Genomic DNA, 12,928 nt, shown 5'->3' with positions numbered 1-12,928 from the left:
ACTCAGAGGGCCACTCCCTACCTATGTTGATTTTACTGTCAGCCAGCCTGCTATGTGGGGTGGCCTATCTGTTGGTTACTCAATCAGTCAAAATAAAGTACCTCATGTTGTCCCATATATAAGCAATGATCATTGGATCAGATATATAATCTGCCTTTTTGTAGTAGTCAGGGCAGGGTGAAAGTGAAATTGAGCAATTGCACTTGATTTAACAGAGAGACTATGTCCAGTGCCACCCGTAATAGAAAATTACGAGCTTCCCCACCTGCAGACAGTAGTAAATAGAACTAATGTGAGCCTGCATCATGAGTCAGACTCGAGTATGTTTGTCTTGGGCGCAAGATGACTCAGCTGGCATGCCGGCTACAACAAGGTTATGTAATTTTGCTAAACTAAAGAGAAAACTAAGGCTGGTGTACTGTGCCATAGTGCTAGCATAATGCCTGAAACTCCCACAAATGTCTGAGGCTGAGGAAGTGGGAGGACAGATACATACCACAAATGTTTTGTATTGTGCTTGCTAGTGCTACAGCTCCTATGCCACTATGTTTTGAATCAATTTTGTGTTACTGTTTTGCTAAGAGTAGTATTGGTAAAATATTAGTTTTTTCTTCCTTGATATAGCTATTCCAAAAAAAACAACGAGGAAGGAGTTGGCAGTCCTGGCCCGGTGCCGGAAGCTGGAGGCCATCTGCGCTGAGTCCCGACGGCTGATGGCTCTGGTGGAGGAGGAGGCGGCAGCAGCTGCAGCCTCCTCCAATGCCCCGTGCCCCAGCCAGGCCCCTCCAGTTGTTCAGCGCCATGGTCAGGCAGTCACCCGTTGCCGCCCATCAACAACACCCAGCACTACTGCTGCCCCCGTGGATACAACTGCAGGGCATATGCACACCGCATGCTTCAAATGCGTGACTGGAGGAGGAGCTAGAGGAGGTCAAGAGGCTAAAGGTCCTGGAGAGAGACATCCGAAGAGCCCGCTGCTAAAGCCCCTTTTTTATATGTTCCTTTGGTGGGTGGGAATCGGGCGTTGGGGTTTCTATGGACAATTGGACATTTGATTTTTTTGACTTTTTGATTTGGACATTGGCTGGGGTCAGGGAGAGGGGTGGGTCAGGTGGTTTTGTGGGATTTTTTACATAGTTTATTTTTGTTAGGGGATTAAATTATATATATTTATACTTTACATACGATGTGGTTAATGTTTTGTAGGTGGGGTTACTGTTTTACGTCACACTGTTTCCTTGCTGCTGCAGGGCCACGGCCAGTGTTTGATTTTAATAATTGGCTGACTTTGTAAGACACAAACAGATAGATGCGGTACCCCTGACTGAGTGACTTGTCCTACTAGTACAGTCAGTCTCTCCTCCTCCTCCTAGTCCATTATACCTCCCCGAAACATCTTTTGTTTTCTTACCTGTGATTGATGTTTAAGTTAGGCACAGCGATGGCTGCATGACGATGCAGGTTGGGTTTCCGAAGAGAATGCAGAATCCGATGCCATGGTTGTGGTGGCAGTAGTAGTACTAGACACTGGCAGTAGCATTTACAAAAAAAGAAAAATGAGACAGTCAATCACCTGAGAGAGACTCTGGGAGGAGTAGTAGAGCGAAGTAAATAAAACATAATGGTGGAGGGGATAGCCCAGTACAACAAGTTACAAACTGAAGTTGTTTTCGAGACACTCAACTAGGCCTACACTAGACACAAGCGTAACCTTTAGTGCAGTGTGTAATAGGAAGGATGACAATCGATGCCGGCAATTAAGGATGATGGATTAGGTTCCTTTGTTAAAAAAGTTAACTCGCAAATATAATTATCATCATGGGTGGGCAAGCAGAAGAAGATCCTCCCCCTGCCTTGAAATTGAATTAGTGTTGCTTTTGCCACGTCTGCCCCAGCAAGCGTGTGATCAATTTTTGGTGTACATTAATGTAGTCACACCTCAATAAATCACACAGCCTGGGGGAAGAGGGTTAGGGTTTGATGAATGGTTGGGAAGGGGGGTTTGGGGAAAGGTTTGACAAAGAAAAACAGTACGCATGGACAAACAATAACAAAAGAAAACACAATCTTTGTAGACTACCATATCCATAAATGTGTTTAGGGTGAAAAAGGAAATGCATGCATGATGATGATAACTTGATGGTTAATAATGATAAGTAAAACCTACTAACTACTACTAGACAATCAGACAGTGCAGGGCATCAGTATTAATATTACACACTTTGCCTTGCCTGTCTGCCCTCATAGAGACACAGATTACATATAGTTTGTGTTCTGTTCTGTTGTCCCGGGGTTACTTTTAAAGATAGCAAAGAAAATTTAAAAATAGCTGTAGGGATGAATTATAAGCAGAGAGCAAACATAATTAATAATAACAACACACGGTATTAATGATTGATGACAAAAAATTAATCAAATTGTTTAAAAGATGAAGAAAGTTGATACTGTTACTGTGTTATCCTGGTCAAATGGAGAGTTGCATCTCAGCGTTCCTCTTGGTCCTCAGTCCCTTCCATTGATGCTCCGTCCATCATTTTTGGGTGATGCCACTGCCTGCCTGGCATTTGTAGGTTCATTTGGAAGGTAAGTGTGCATTGTTTTTCCAAGTATAGCACAGGGTAAAAGCCGGCCTGTAAGTGTAAAAATGGAAAAACAAATGGGATATTGAAAAATCAATGAATAAAAAAATGCATCAATTACGGTGGAGTGCAACAAGACAGAGAAGAGAACACTTTTAGACTGAGGATGCATGAATAGATACATCATGTCTGTCTACTCTGTTTGCAGCATTTTTTAAGCTACACCAACAACAGGACAGAGCATGCCCACGGCACCGGGCCGTGACCAAACCTCCATGTAGCTGAAATTTTGACAGAGCCCGACAAAACACATATACAGCAACCCAGCAATTTTCAAAATTAAGTGAATAAATCAATGCACCGCTGTCAGTCATACCACTGCACTCGACTCCACCACAACACGGACATGTAGGTCTGCTGTGGTTCTTGTTGACTGGTATTTACCTTAAAGCACTTCATGAAACAAAGTTATTTCATCAATCAGCTCCGATCCTTAGTACTGACTGACTGCGAAGAGTATATGTGGTCATCATGATCATGGTGTCCAACTCAGTCTGTAGTGTACCAAGTGAGTCCAGAGTCCATATTCAAATATCTAATGGATAGCCCTGCAGAAGAAGTACAATTTTGTTATTAAACAACGAGTCTGTTTACAGCGCCATTAACCAGAAACAGTTACAAGAGGATACATATACAGCAACATAGCATTTTCCAAAGTAAGTAACTAAATCAACACACGGCTGTCAGTCGTACCTCCACTAGTACACTCGTGACTACTCGACTCCACCACTACACAGACATGTAGGTCTGCTGTGGTTGGTGACTTATTTACCTTTTATGCCACTTGATTTGAAATGACCAGAGTTATTCCATCAATCATTTCCGATCCAACTGACTGACTGAGAAGATAGTATGGTCATCATCATGCAGTTGTACGTGTTGGCCAACTCCAACTCAATCTGCAGTGTACGGAGTACGACTTCGACTAAGTCCATAGTACTCCATATTAGAAATTGCAACGGATATTGCCCTGCAGTAGTAGGAGCACAATTTGGTTACTTATTAAACAGCAAGGAGGGAAACATTGACTGTCACTTGAGTCACTTTTGGTTGGTAGATTAATTACTAGTACAATTCGACATCATGACGTCATCAGCACTAGACTTACCATACCGCTGCCGTACAAACCAATCAGATTGTAGTGTGGATGATCCTGTTCTTGCAGTTGTTGATGTTTTTGGTACTGTTGGTGTCGGTGACTGCTGGGAGACAAATGCACTGCTCTCAGGCTCTGAAGTAGAACTTGACTCTGGAATCTGCCCTGTAGTACTTGTTCTGGCTTGGGGCGGAGGGCCTCTAGTTACCAGCCGTTCGTTTTCAAAGTCAATGGCTTGCTCAACTATCAAAGTTTTGTACTTAGCAACATCCACCTCTGGAAAAGGAATTACTGCCTTACTGTTCAGAAATACAAAATTGTGGCAGTAATGTAATGTGGATGTGACACAATGTTATATTGAGTCCTTGTATTTTCTGATAAGCGAACGGCTAAGGATTTCGCCAAATAATGTGCTTCTTGTTTGTCATCCACACCTGCGTATGTTTCAGACACCTCCTTCAGCTGTTGCTCTAGCATGTGCAAGAATGGGATAGCTTGGCCCATAGTACAGTCCTCCCTGCTGACTTCATGTGTGAAGACCTCAAAAGGAAGTAGCATCTCTGTCAGGCATTTAACGAGGTCCCATTGGCCCAACTCAATGGTCATGCCTCTCACAGTAGGATCCCCTAATCTTCGCATGACATAAGCATTGAGTGGTAGGTACTGCTCAAACAGATGATCAAGCATGTAATAAGTTGAATTCCAACGTGTTGGCACCTCCTGGATGAGTGCTTTGACTGGCATTTTATGCTCACGTTGAATGACCCTCAGCTGTTTCCGGGCTTTAAAAGAATGGCTGAAATGTGTGCATATTCTTCCGCGGGTGACCAGTAAGTTGCTGACTTTGGATTTATTTTTCAGAAAGTCTTGAACAACAATGTTAATGCAGTGTGCCAAACACTGGACCCTGAAACAGCCACCATCTTTCATGGCCCTAACTACATTACTGCCATTGTCCGTGGCAACAAAACCAATGTTAAGCCCTCTTGGGCACAGCCACTCAAAGACCTTGTTAAACTCATCCAAAATGTTTTTAGCAGTATGTGATTTCTCCATGGCAAACAGGGCTACAGTTGCATGTTTGCCAGTGGCATGAAAAATATCAGCAGCGTCAACACCAGAAGATATCTGTTCTTTAACCCCTATGAAAGAGATCCAGTGTGCAGTGATGCACATGTAATCAGTGGCTTGGCAACTGGTCCACATGTCTGTTGTCAGATAGATACTCTGAACAACACTCTGCTTCAAGTTGTTTCCAAGCAATTCCAGCACGTTGTGATGTAGTGCTGGAACAGCAACTCTCGCAAAATAGTAGCTGCTGGGAACCTGCCATTTTGGACAGATGGCTGTCACAAATTCCACCCCTTCAACAAAAGAAAAAGGGAGAAGGTCCAGTGGAAACATTTTAGCCAGCTTCGCATTGTATAAACGTGCTATTGGGTGGTTGCGTTCGTACTGCCCCTCCCCCCTCAACATGCTGAGAATGGTGGGCTGCATGGTGTTCCTTTCTCTTAGGCTCAACGATGCACTTTATTTCATTGCGGTACTCCTTGCTGTCTCAGGCTGACTCTTACTCTGGTGCCACTGAAATGTTGCTGAAGATGTGGGCGACGATAACACTGAACTGCTGGGGACAGGGCTACTTTATGTACCACTACCAGAGAGAATGTCTCCCTGTCCTTTCTCTCCCACCGTGATTGGATCTTCTTCTTCTACTCATTTATCCCCACCAACACCAATGGTTGCAGTTTTTATGCCGCGATGGTGGTCCTCCCAGTTGATCAAGTGGTGTTTCTTCAGATGGGTGATTTGGCCTCCGAAACCATAGTTTGTACCAAGCTTACCCCGACTAGCAGATGCATTACAAATGGAGCATATAGCAATGTTCTCCTCCTTTTCGCTAACCGTAAAGAAGTCCCAAACTGGGGAGCTTAACTTTTGCCTCCTGCTGGAGGTGACACTTCCGATGACGGATGAACTGGAGGGTGTGCATTGAATTTGACTCTACCTACTTCTACTGAGGTGGTGGTTGTGCTGGATGTAGGTCGCTGCTGGGCCTTTACTAATGCAAATATGGAAGCTGTAGGTCGTGTTGGTATTACCTGTGTTGGAGGTATGCGTGCTACATCCCTAACAGAAATTTTGGATAGGGTAATAATGTTGGTCTCCATCGCCTCGGGGCCGGGAGTGATGTTCGTAATGACTGGCTAATCATCATCATCCTGCTGTTCTACATCAACCTCCATAAGTGAAAGACTTTCTGGAACCTTTGTTTTCCCTAGCCTACTCATGGAACGTGTCTCCCTCTCAGACTCAGTTTGTGGCTTCCAAGTGGCATCTACATCATCAGAAGGGGGCTTGGCGAAGAACTTGATGGACTAACCCTCCTTTTCCTTGCTGGGGATTTGGAAGACAATGGATCTTCTGAATGAGTGGCTTCCTCTTCTTCTTCCTCTGCATAAGGCTCAATTTCCTGAACTGCTCCTACTTCAGGAGGAACAATAACTACTATTGAGGGCGGTGGCTGCGGCAGCTGTTGTTGACCACTTATCTGCTCTGTTTCCTCCTGCATTGATTGTGTACTACTTTGAGATAGTGATAAGTTTAGCTCAGGCTCAGCATTACTGGTTTCCGCCATTAGGTTGGCTACCTCTTCCACACTCATGTGCTTGGGCCTGGGTTGGTGGGTTGGGCCCACTGATGGGGAGGTGCTGCCCCCAGCTTGCCCCCCGGACACTGCTGCTGCAGGCGTCATTTTGGGTTTCCCAAAAAAGGTTTTGGGCGGCACACCAGCCTTAAGTTTCACTTCCGTCTGTTCCTTCTTCTCAATAGCAACTTTCTTGGTACGGGAGGATCTGGTACCTGCTTTCTTCGGGGCCATCTTCTTCAGATGTCAGCAGCACTCAGTCAGTTGCACAAGTTGCAGAGATGTCTGGTCAGGTCACTCACACGTCACGTTGTGTATAGCAGCAGGACGTCTGCTGGCACGGGCGAGGATCACACACCTCCCCCTCAGTCTTTTGTGCACCTAAATCAAAAAAGCCAGAAGAACATCAGTCAAAAGATAGTACAATCAAACTAATATAATATATAACTTCTTAGTATGTGGTGGTCACAATTATTACATTTTAGTAACTCAGTGAACAACAACAGTGTAGCCATTTATGAGACTTTGACAACAAGACCAGGGCTTTCTTGGTGTACTGTGTAACTGAATATTCAGGAAGAATAAGAATAGCAAAGTACAAAAACAAAAATGTAGTGGAGCCTGTTTGGCCTAAATTTGTGCATCACGTGTGATGGATGCAGCATCAGGGAGCTGCAGCTGTCAATGGGGATGGATTTGGAAGCAGTAAGAAAAGAGGAACAATGGAAAGACACACAGGCCTATGTGGCAAAAACAGCACACTACTAACTACCACCACAAAACGGCCCCCGGCCACATGGTCACTCACAGGCACAAGGCACGGCAAACAATGAACTCAAGCAGGCCTACATGGCCAGACAAAGGATGCCTGATAAACAACACAGCTTTAATGCAAAAAAGAAAATCCACATGGCTAAAAACAGGTTGGAAAGTTTCACAACAACAACAACACATACACATGCAAAAAAGGCATTTATTTAACACACCCAAAAAGTGAAATATACCCTAAAAAAACCCCCACATTTTGCCATTCAATCCAATGCTATCCTACCCTAAATGAAATTCAACAGGCAACACAGAAACAGTTGTTTGATGCACCCATGAGTACCTCTGGGCCTACTGGCTGAAAAGGCCTAACACACATCCAAAAAGTGAACCCCCCAAAAAAACCACATTTTACAATTATTCAACCCAATACCATCCATGCCCTAAATGATGTTTAAATTCAACAGACAACACAAAAACAGTTGGTTCATGCACCCATGATGATTGATGAGTACCTCTGGGCCTACTGGCAGACCAGGCCACAAGCTTGGAGGCCTTTAGCAAAAGCACAGTGGCTGGTCACACAAAATGGCCTCCACCACATGACCAGGCCACACACAACAACAAGAAAAGGAAGACAAGACAGACAATGCAGGCCTATGGCAAAAGCACAATGCCTGGCTTAGCAAAATGGCCGCCACCCACCTGGCCAGGCCAGCCACAATAACAAGAAAGTGAAGACAAAGGACAGGTCCAGGAAGTTGGAGACTCTAGGGAACTTCCTTCCTCTTTTAAAAAATTGTAAAAAAAAAAAGGAAAATGACTCCTTGCTCAAAAAACTACAGCCAAATGACAACCTGAGGAGTTTTTTAGCAAAATGAACAAAATCATCATTTTCGATAAGGTTTTATGCTGCTCGAGAGATATTCTTTGCCAGATTGCAAATTCTGTGTGTTCGGCATCGCGATCTTTACAAAAAGTCGTTATCGCGTGCGCGAATACGCATGTTGAGCGCGCGAAGAAGACAAAAAATGTAAGTCCGCGTTGTCTCGCTGTGCGGAGTTGCCAAAACTGCATGAGCTGAACACCTAGGGTTACCTACTAGCTGAAAAGGCTATTTATTTAACAAACACCAAAAAACTGAAATTCCACCCCTAAAACAGCATTTTGAATTTCAATCCAAATGCCATCCATACCCTAAATGGTGTTAAAATTCAACAGACATCACAGAAACAGTTTTTATGCACACATGATGACTACCTCTGGGCCTACTGGCAGACTAGGCCACAAGCTTGGGACTGAAACTTATGGCAAAAGCAAGCATATTGCCTAACTCCACAAAATGGCCGCAACCCACATGGCCAGGCGAGCCACAATAACAAGAAAGTGAACAATGAATGCAGGCCTATGGCATCAACATCAACACAAAAAACAGCAATCACTTTGAGTCTGCATACAACGCATGCCAACATTACCTGTCTTGCTCTTCTCTTTGGCTGTCAGATGCCTAGTTCTTTCTGACAGGTGTGTGTTTTTGTACCCAGCCAGTGGCCTCATTATATTACTCCACATTCATTTTTAGTGTTAGTCGCTGTTTCGGTTTTCTTACTCATCTGTGGCACTTTGTTGCAGTTGAAGTTGGTTCACATGGTCAGTGTTGTGAGATGGGCCGTGGCCTGGGTAGCGTTCATTGGTCAATTGAGTTTGCATAAATGAAATTCAACATGACTTGCAGTTGTTGATGTTTTTGGTACTGTTGGTGTCGGTGACTGCTGGGAGACAAATGCACTGCTCTCAGGCTCTGAAGTAGAACTTGACTCTGGAATCTGCCCTGTAGTACTTGTTCTGGCCTGGGGCGGAGGGCCTCTAATTACCAGCCGTTCGTTTTTAAAGTCAATGGCTTGCTCAACTATCAAAGTTTTGTACTTAGCAACATCCACTTCTGGAAAAGTAATTACTGCCTTACTGTTCAGAAATACAAAATTGTGGCAGTAATGTAATGTGGATGTGACACAATGTTATTTTGAATCGTTGTATTTTCTGATAAGCGAACGGCTAAGGATTCAGCCAAATAACGTGCTTCTTGTTTTTCATCCACACCTGCGTACGTTTCAGACACCTCCTTCAGCTGTTGCTATAGCATGTGCAAGAATGGGATAGCTTGGCCCATAGTACAGTCCTCCCTGCTGACTTCATGTGTGAAGACCTCAAAAGGAAGTAGCATCTCTGTCAGGCATTTAACGAGGTCCCATTGGCCCAACTCAACGGTCATGCCTCTCACAGTAGGATCCCCTAATCTTCGCATGACATAAGCATTGAGTGGTATGTACTGCTCTAACAGATGATCAAGCATGTAATAAGTTGAATTCCAACGTGTTGGCACCTCCTGGATGAGTGCTTTGACTGGCATTTTATGCTCACGTTGAATGACCCTCAGCTGTTTCCGGGCTTTAAAAGAATGGCTGAAATGTGTGCATATTCTTCTGCAGGTGACCAGTAAGTTGCTGACTTTGGATTTATTTTTCAGAAAGTCTTGAACAACAATGTTAATGCAGTGTGCCAAACACTGGACCCTGAAACAGCCACCATCTTTCATGGCCCTAACTACATTACTGCCATTGTCCGTGGCAACAAAACCAATGTTAAGCCCTCTTGGGCACAGCCACTCAAAGACCTTGTTAAACTCATCCAAAATGTTTTTAGCAGTATGTGATTTCTCCATGGCAAACAGGGCTACAGTTGCATGTTTGCGAGTGGCATGAAAAATCTCAGCAGCGTCAACACCAGAAGATATCTGTTCTTTAACCCCTATGAAAGAGATCCAGTGTGCAGTGATGCACATGTAATCAGTGGCTTGGCAACTGGTCCACATGTCTGTTGTCAGATAGATACTCTGAACAACACTCTGCTTCAAGTTGTTTCCAAGCAATTCCAGCACGTTGTGATGTAGTGCTGGAACAGCAACTCTCGCAAAATAGTAGCTGCTGGGAACCTGCCATTTTGGACAGATGGCTGTCACAAATTCCACCCCTTCAACAAAAGAAAAAGGGAGAAGGTCCAGTGCAAACATTTTAGCCAGCTTCGCATTGTATAAACGTGCTATTGGGTGGTTGCGTTCGTACTGCCCCTCCCCCCTCAACATGCTGAGAATGGTGGGCTGCATGGTGTTCCTTTCTCTTAGGCTCAACGATGCACTTTATTTCATTGCGGTACTCCTTGCTGTCTCAGGCTGACTCTTACTCTGGTGCCACTGAAATGTTGCTGAAGATGTGGGCGACGATAACACTGAACTGCTGGGGACAGGGCCACTTTATGTACCACTACCAGAGAGAATGTCTCCCTGTCCTTTCTCTCCCACCGTGATTGGATCTTCTTCTTCTACTCGTTTATCCCCACCAACACCAATGGTTGCAGTTTTTATGCCGCGATGGTGGTCCTCCCAGTTGATCAAGTGGTGTTTCTTCAGATGGGTGATTTGGCCTCCGAAACCATAGTTTGTACCAAGCTTACCCCGACTAGCAGATGCATTACAAATGGAGCATATAGCAATGTTCTCCTCCTTTTCGCTAACCGTAAAGAAGTCCCAAACTGGGGAGCTTAACTTTTGCCTCCTGCTGGAGGTGACACTTCCGATGACGGATGAACTGGAGGGTGTGCATTGAATTTGACTCTACCTACTTCTACTGAGGTGGTGGTTGTGCTGGATGTAGGTCGCTGCTGGGCCTTTACTAATGCAAATATAGAAGCTGTAGGTCGTGTTGGTATTACCTGTGTTGGAGGTATGCGTGCTACATCCCTAACAGAAATTTTGGATAGGGTAATAATGTTGGTCTCCATCGCCTCGGGGTTCGGAGTGATGTTCGTAATGACTGGCTAATCATCATCATCCTGCTGTTCTACATCAACCTCCATAAGTGAAAGACTTTCTGGAACCTTTGTTTTCCCTAGCCTACTCATGGGACGTGTCTCCCTCTCAGACTCAGTTTGTGGCTTCCAAGTGGCATCTACATCATCAGAAGGGGGCTTGGCGAAGAACTTGATGGACTAACCCTCCTTTTCCTTGCTGGGGATTTGGAAGACAATGGATCTTCTGAATGAGTGGCTTCCTCTTCTTCTTCCTCTGCATAAGGCTCAATTTCCTGAACTGCTCCTACTTCAGGAGGAACAATAACTACTATTGAGGGCGGTGGCTGCGGCAGCTGTTGTTGACCACTTATCTGCTCTGTTTCCTCCTGCATTGATTGTGTACTACTTTGAGATAGTGATAAGTTTAGCTCAGGCTCAGCATTACTGGTTTCCGCCATTAGGTTGGCTACCTCTTCCACACTCATGTGCTTGGACCTGGGTTGGTGGGTTGGGCCCACTGATGGGGAGGTGCTGCCCCCAGCTTGCCCCCCGGACACTGCTGCTGCAGGCGTCATTTTGGGTTTCCCAAAAAAGGTTTTGGGCGGCACACCAGCCTTAAGAGTCACTTCCGTCTGTTCCTTCTTCTCAATAGCAACTTTCTTGGTACGGGAGGATCTGGTACCTGCTTTCTTCGGGGCCATCTTCTTCAGATGTCAGCAGCACTCAGTCAGTTGCACAAGTTGCAGAGATGTCTGGTCAGGTCACTCACACGTCACGTTGTGTATAGCAGCAGGACGTCTGTCTGGCACGGGCAAGGATCACACACCTCCCCCTCAGTCTTTTGTGCACCTAAAAGCAAAAAAGCCAGAAGAACATCAGTCAAAAGATAGTACAATCAAACTAATATAATATATAACTTCTTAGTATGTGGTGGTCACAATTATTAAATTTTAGTAACTCAGTGAACAACAACAGTGTAGCCATTTATGAGACTTTGACAACAAGACCAGGGCTTTCTTGGTGTACTGTGTAACTGAATACTCAGGAAGAATAAGAATAGCAAAGTACAAAAACAAAAATGTAGTGGAGCCTGTTTGGCTTAAATTTGTGCATCACGTGTGATGGATGCAGCATCAGGGAGCTGCAGCTGTCAATGGGGATGGATTTGGAAGCAGTAAGAAAAGAGGAACAATGGAAAGACACACAGGCCTATGTGGCAAAAACAGCACACTACTAACTACCACCACAAAATGGCCCCCAGCCACATGGTCGCTCACAGGCACAAGGCACGGCAAACAATGAACTCAAGCAGGCCTACATGGCCAGAAAAAGGATGCCTGATAAACAACACAGCTTTAATTCAAAAAAGAAAATCCACCTGGCTAAAAACAGGTTGGAAAGTTTCACAACAACCACAACAACAACACATACACATGCAAAAAAGGCATTTATTTAACACACCCAAAAAGTGAAATATACCCTAAAAAAAACCCACATTTTGCAATTCAATCCAATGCCATCCATGCCCTAAATGAAATTCAACAGCCAACACAGAAACAGTTGTTTTATGCACCCATGAGTACCTCTGGGCCTACTGGCTGAAAAGGCCGAACACACATCCAAAAAGTGAACCCCCCCAAAAAAAACACATTTTACAATTATTCAACCCAATACCATCCATGCCCTAAATGATGTTTAAATTCAACAGACAACACAAAAACAGTTGGTTCATGCACCCATGATGATTGATGTGTACCTCTGGGCCTACTGGCAGACTAGGCCACAAGCTTGGAGGCCTTTAGCAAAAGCACAGTGGCTGGTCACACAAAATGGCCACCACCGCATGACCAGGCCACCCACAACAACAAGAAAAGGAAGACAAGACAGACAATGCAGGCCTATGGCAAAAGCACAATGCCTGGCTTAACAAAATGG

This window comes from Triturus cristatus, chromosome 8 (assembly GCF_964204655.1).
Source record: "Triturus cristatus chromosome 8, aTriCri1.1, whole genome shotgun sequence".
Lineage (NCBI taxonomy): Eukaryota > Metazoa > Chordata > Amphibia > Caudata > Salamandridae > Triturus > Triturus cristatus.
This window is presented reverse-complemented; position numbering follows the sequence as displayed.